Source organism: Gambusia affinis, linkage group LG01, assembly GCF_019740435.1.
Source record: "Gambusia affinis linkage group LG01, SWU_Gaff_1.0, whole genome shotgun sequence".
In the NCBI taxonomy this organism is placed as follows: domain Eukaryota; kingdom Metazoa; phylum Chordata; class Actinopteri; order Cyprinodontiformes; family Poeciliidae; genus Gambusia; species Gambusia affinis.
The window spans coordinates 32,023,499-32,029,498 of NC_057868.1; the positions used below are offsets into that span (position 1 = coordinate 32,023,499).

At 37.8% G+C, this 6,000-nt stretch overlaps 1 long non-coding RNA gene across 1 annotated transcript in view; it reads right to left on the minus strand.

Annotated features, from left to right (window-relative positions):
* Positions 1-6,000, minus strand: part of LOC122833401 — a 29,602-nt gene extending 23,602 nt beyond the window's left edge. The window contains exon 1 of the long non-coding RNA XR_006370983.1: positions 5,717-6,000. This is a non-coding gene — a long non-coding RNA (uncharacterized LOC122833401). The remainder of the gene's footprint in view (positions 1-5,716) is intronic.

Below are 6,000 nucleotides of genomic sequence, written 5' to 3' on the forward strand. Positions count from 1 at the left end.
ATCAATTACTCACACACCACAGGTCACAGAACAGTTCATTACTGTTCAATTACTTGTTAATGTTCAATAGCGAGCCCATTACTGGGAAAAAGTTTCTACCTCACTGCCAAAACAACAGGGAGACGAGTATGACATCCCAATGATACCATTATAGATAAGAAAGAGATTAGAGCAAACAAAGAAATTAGAGCAGAATATAATGAGCTGTGTGAAATGCAATCAAGAACAGAATGGAAGCAGGTTTTTGACACTGGTTTTACTAATGAATGATTTACTTAAGTAGCTGACTTCTAATTATTATCGATCAGCTGTATCCCATTTCCCTGAATTGCAATTAATCTCAGGAAGATCATTAATATTTTCATGATCAGTCTTAATCCTGCCTTTCAGGCACCGTGTTTTTAAACCACAGAACAAATGAAGAAGCTGCATGTTTTTTCCTCCATCGACACACACAAGAGGTGTAGTTCTCCGATCCATTCGCCTGCAATTTGCTTAAGAGACAGTATGCAATGTTAAAAGTCTCTGCTCTAACTAATTAGGTCACTCTTGACACACAGTTTTTCTTTCTCCGGGCCAATTATTCTGGCAGAACACACTCGTGGTAAAAGAAAGATTTACTCTTCAACTTCTACTCAGTGGGAAATTTATGGTTTCTTTTATGTGATCTACCAAGACTTTTCTGCTCTTACTGATTTTTCAATTTCTTAGCTCCCAGTTGACCTGTTTGGTTCAATTCCAACAAGAAAAAATAAAGCCGATGTCCCTGATGAAAAATGTGTACAAAATAATCAACCAACTACAACAAAAAGTATCGAGACATGTGAACTTTACTGACTTCTTATAGCTAACTCCTCTGTACAGGTTTTCCAAAAGGTAACATGTATGTAAATCCAATGAGCAAAATCATTAGTGAGGTCAGACACTGATGTTGGATGAGATAGTTTGCTTTGTGAACTTGAAATTAGAGGTCTGTGCAGGCCAGTCAGGTTCTTAGATGGACCAACTTTGCTCATCTATGCCTAGAAGGATGTATTGTTGCCAAACTGCCCCCACAAAATTGTCCAAACTGTCAAGTAAAGGGGTGTCAAACTTAAACCCAAACCAAAGCTCTTTACCGTCAGTGCACACTGTGAAGTATCATTCTCTAGACAACCGAAAAATAAAGACTCATCCACTGGTTTAACAGAGAAGCTTTGGACAAAAACGGTTTTGGAAAGTTTTATAGAAGTTGGACTTTTTGTCTTGCGAGTTTGACTGATGTTCTCCATTGTGTGACCAGGTTGTTTGAGATTATCTGAAGGCAAGAATAAGTCTGGAGACCTTTGCTCACTATGTGCCTCATCATTCACTGACCCAGCGTTGTAGAAGCAGTTTGAATGCCTCTATAGTTTAAATTGGACATCTATGTCCATTAAAGTAATTGAAATGCCTGAATTTGATCACTTAGAAAGATATTACAAGGCGTGTGGCATTTTAGAGTAATTTAGAACATTAAACAGACATCCAAATCCAAAAAGCAAGATCTACTCTCTTTGATTGCACCTTCACCGTTGGCAAAGGTAATTCCCTCGTCTTTTATTACTATATTAAGGGAAAATACTACCTTGATAGCTTAGAGAAACATCTGGTGCCTTTAAGAAGACAGCTTTTCCACAGAGCTCCATTCTTATTGTCTAACAAGGCAATGCTTATCTGCATTCTGCACACATCGCAAAGGTTTGGGACAAGGAAAAAAAAAAAAAAAAGAAAAAAAAAAAGGTACATCATGGTTTGATTTTTAATTTCTAGTCTTTTTTTAATTTGGACAAATGGTTTTTAACTAATCAAATTATGTAAATAACACCAAACAGAAAACATTCTGGTTCTACAGTTTAATTAATTTAGCAATTAATTATTCCCTCCCACCCCCAAACATTTCCTACGCTTTTCTGCTTTGGGGTGCCTCATTAGTCATACCTTTGTTTTGCTGAAAATTGAGCTCTGTTCAGAAAAGAAAGTACTGAATAAATTGGTTTGCAGCTGCTAATAGCCCGCAACAAGTTTACATCTGCTAATCTACCTGATAGCAAATTGGCAATTGATTTTAATGCCTAATTTCTGCTTCCATCTTTAACCCCATGCTTTCATGTGCATCAATAAAGCAGTGAGTGTATAAGCTTAAGCTCACAACACACACAAAAAAACTGCCTGTAGGTGCTTCCAACTGCATCTAACTTATGGGCATTTATCCATACTAAGCTGTAGTGAGAAGTTTAATAAAAAGGGAGATTTTCAGTTAACAAAAGAAAAGGTTAATTTGTAGAGTCCTGTCATTTTTTAATGCATGTCCTCAAGTTTTAACCTATATTTCAAGCAATGGGGAAATACTGATTTCATTTTCCTACAGGACTTGGCAGCTTCCCATGGCCCCAAAAGTTAGTTTAATGCTTGATTTGCCAGCAAACTCACCTCACTTACCACTTAGATTGAGAATCTAAGTGGCACCGTCAAGAGGAAAATGAGAAATAGACGCAACAATGCAGATAAGCTGAAATCTGCAGTTAAATCAGTGTAAACTTTCTTAAAGGGGAGGTGTTATGCAATATTCTAATTTTGCACATCTTTGTTCTTCCGTTTGAGTTTCTACTGCTTCCAACCCAGGCGCTTAGAAGTTCGCCCAGCCACGTTTAGCTGTTTTTTGGTGTCTGGAAAATATATTGTTTCTAAAACCTTCCAAATATAACTTGTTAAATCAGCAGGGACTGCTACTCACCTAGCAACCCCAGTGAAGCCCAGCCCATTAGCTAGCAACACCAGCTGGTTTAACCGCTGCATACACTGCACAATGGCTGCTGGAAAAGAACCGTTTTGCTGACTTACCACTCAGAAACCACTCTGCATTTTTGTTGATAATTTAGGAGGCTTCACTTCTGTTTTTCAAAGATGTTTGATTGCATAACTATGCATCCATTTGCCACCATTTTCACCTATCAGTGTAAATGGTGAGTTAGGTAGCAAGGCCAGCAGCAGGTTATTTGGATTTAAAGTGACAAGAGGCCCTAAGAAAGGACTTTAAAAGAGACAGAACTGAGTAGACTAATATGATTATCTCAGAAGGATTTTGTGCAAAAAATGTATTTAATACATTTTGTACAGCTCATAGGTACCATGCCAATACTTCATGGGGCTCAGACCAAGTTTTGAGTTCATGTACTTTAAGGATGTTGATATAATTTACACTGATTGATTTTCTGCTATTTCTGTGGGAGAAATGTCCTGCAAATAAGGTGTGATGGAACAGCAAACTTTTTTTATTCCTGGACACAGTTTTGTTTTTCAGCCCCAAACAAAAACACCAACTTTCAGAAAGTTTGGCAGGAAGGCCAGGGGAAAACACCAGAGGGAAAGCAGAGATCGAAATCCATAAAAACTAGGAACAGGTCATAACAGGAAGTCTCAAAACAATACTCTTGGATGAATACAATAAGGATGGAGAGGGAGACCCAGTATAAACAGTGTATATACTGCAGGGTTGCTTAGCTGAGAGAGGAATTACAAGAATTGAAAGTCTCAGAAGAAACCAAACATCATCCGAGAGGAACTGCAGAATAAATGCCCAAATAAACTAAGAGCCTGATGCTAAATCCACAAGCAGCATCCAGAATGTGGGGAAAAAAAAGCACAATTCTTTGTTCAGTATTAATATGAATATTTGATTCTTCTAATAAATTTTATTACTTTGCACAGCAAAGCAAATTTCAAGAGCAGTAGCTTAACAGTTAACCTTTCATCAGTCTGATTAATGCAGTTATGTAAAAAAAAAAAAAAAAAAAAAAAGCATTCATGAATTTTATGTATTCAAAAAACCTTTTTAGACAGACATTTTGCATCAAAGATTTAAATCATATGTCCAAAACAAACTTTACAAAAAGCTGCCACATGAATACAATATGAGGTAGAAAGTCATAAATCAAGTAGGAGACCAATTAAAGTGTCAAAAAGCTGAGTTACACTGCTTGTCTGATTATCTCTTTGAATCAACTCTTTGAAAGCTCCATAAAAGCACTTTTCCCCCCTCTCTTTCTTCAAATGCTCCCTGCAGAGAGCAGTCTCACTCTGAAAAATAAGAGAGGAAGAGCAACAAGAGAAAGTTGGCTGGCGAACACCGACTCCCTTGGCGTCTCTTTCAGCACACAGCCAAAATGGCCATATTGTGTCTCTAAACAAATCGAATGCTTGGCACTGTGACAAGTCAGCCTCTGTGTGTACCGATTCACAGAGTCAGCACGACTCTGTCCCAGGTCACTGCATGCAGCAGCTCACAGGGAGCCTCAGCCGCGTTTACTCTGCTGCTGGAAGGCAACCGTGTCATTAGCCTTTTGGCTGCAAGCTGAAGAAAGTAAAACAAGAAGCGCTGATTAGTTTTCTGCTAAGTTTAAAAACTAAGTGCAGTCCATTTTTGTCTCTTTCCATTTCATCAAGACGTATTGTGAGTGAATAGTTTTACACATTTCATCCCGAACAGAACAAGTAGGTTCCTAAAAAAATTAAAAAGAAAAAAAAAACGAAAAAAAAACTGCTTTGGATAGTGAAAATAGATTTTAGAAAAATTAAAAACCTCAACATGATTGCTTCCATTAATGATAAAAAGTATTTGCCTCCTTGTGGAGTTCTTCTGTTCTTATTTCTGATAGTCATTTTAGGATCTCAAAGGTTAATCTGAGTAAATACAGAAATGAGAATAAAAATAATGACTACCTTTATTAATAAAAAAAACAATCCAAACCAACCTGACCCTCACTATGGAAAACTATTTGGACTGGTTGTCCCACTCTGACAAAACCCCCCACCAAATCTCAGTAATCAGGTTTGTAGATACTTTTACTAGGCCACTCAAACTTGCATTTTGTTTGAGCCTTTCAGAGTTTGATTTTCTGGTTTGCATTTGATCACAAATCAGTCTTTATTCTTCTAAACAATATTTTTAATTCATAATTTCTTCAGTTGTGTCAAGCCATCTAGTTCCTTAAGAAACAAAGATCCAAACCATCACAATACTACCACCATGTCTGACCTCAAGCATGACGCTTTTTCGCTTCAAGTTGCCGAGTTAGCTTTACAACAACCCAGATGAGCATCTTCTTAAGAGATTCTATGTTTGTCCAGCAAATATTTCTCTAAACGTCTTTAAGATCAAGATGATTTTTTGCAAATATGAGACAGGCTTTAATGTCATTTTTGGCCAGCAGTCGAAGTCTGATACCATTTTTGTCCAGTCTTTGGTTAAAGCCATGAATACCAACCTTAAGCAAAGCATACAAGCAGTGCTTTAGATGTTCTAGGTTCTTACAGACTAAAGACTGTTGTTGTACATTTCTAAGTATTTCAAATTCTCTGAAAAAAGTTTGAAATTTGATAGATTGGTTGGTGTTTAGGCATGAAAATAACCAAATTCCCAGTACCAGCCATTTTGTGAAGGACATTTAGTCACCATAAGCAGAGGATGAGATTTAAACAGTATTCATGAAAGCAGCACAGTATCATAAGTGAACATTTTGATGCCCATGCAGGCACCAATTACAGACAAGAGGGAATGAGATAAGGTCATTGAACAGAGGTGATTGTCTGCAGAGGAGAAACAAGTTCAGGTCTGGCTGCAGCTGTCTGGTCTGCCATTTTGTTTGTTTGTTTTTTGGGGTTTTTTTGCAGAGAAAGAAGACTAGGGTATCCTTACTGGTTGTGAAGATGATGATCCAGAACCGCTGTGAAGTTGTGTAATTGCTGGTGGCAAAGGTTTGTTTCCTTTACTGGTGGAAATCGAATCGGAGGGCATGCGGGTGAATGGGAGCCGCGAAGAATCAGCATGGAAGAGAAAGGCAGAGGACCAAGAACAATCCTTCAGAGAGGAACAGTCTCCAAAGAGGAAGAGACATAAGAGGTCAGAGTAGCAGAAGAACATCATCATACAACTACGAGGAACTCTGCAGTTACCACAAGTAGTAATTCAACCATCTGGCG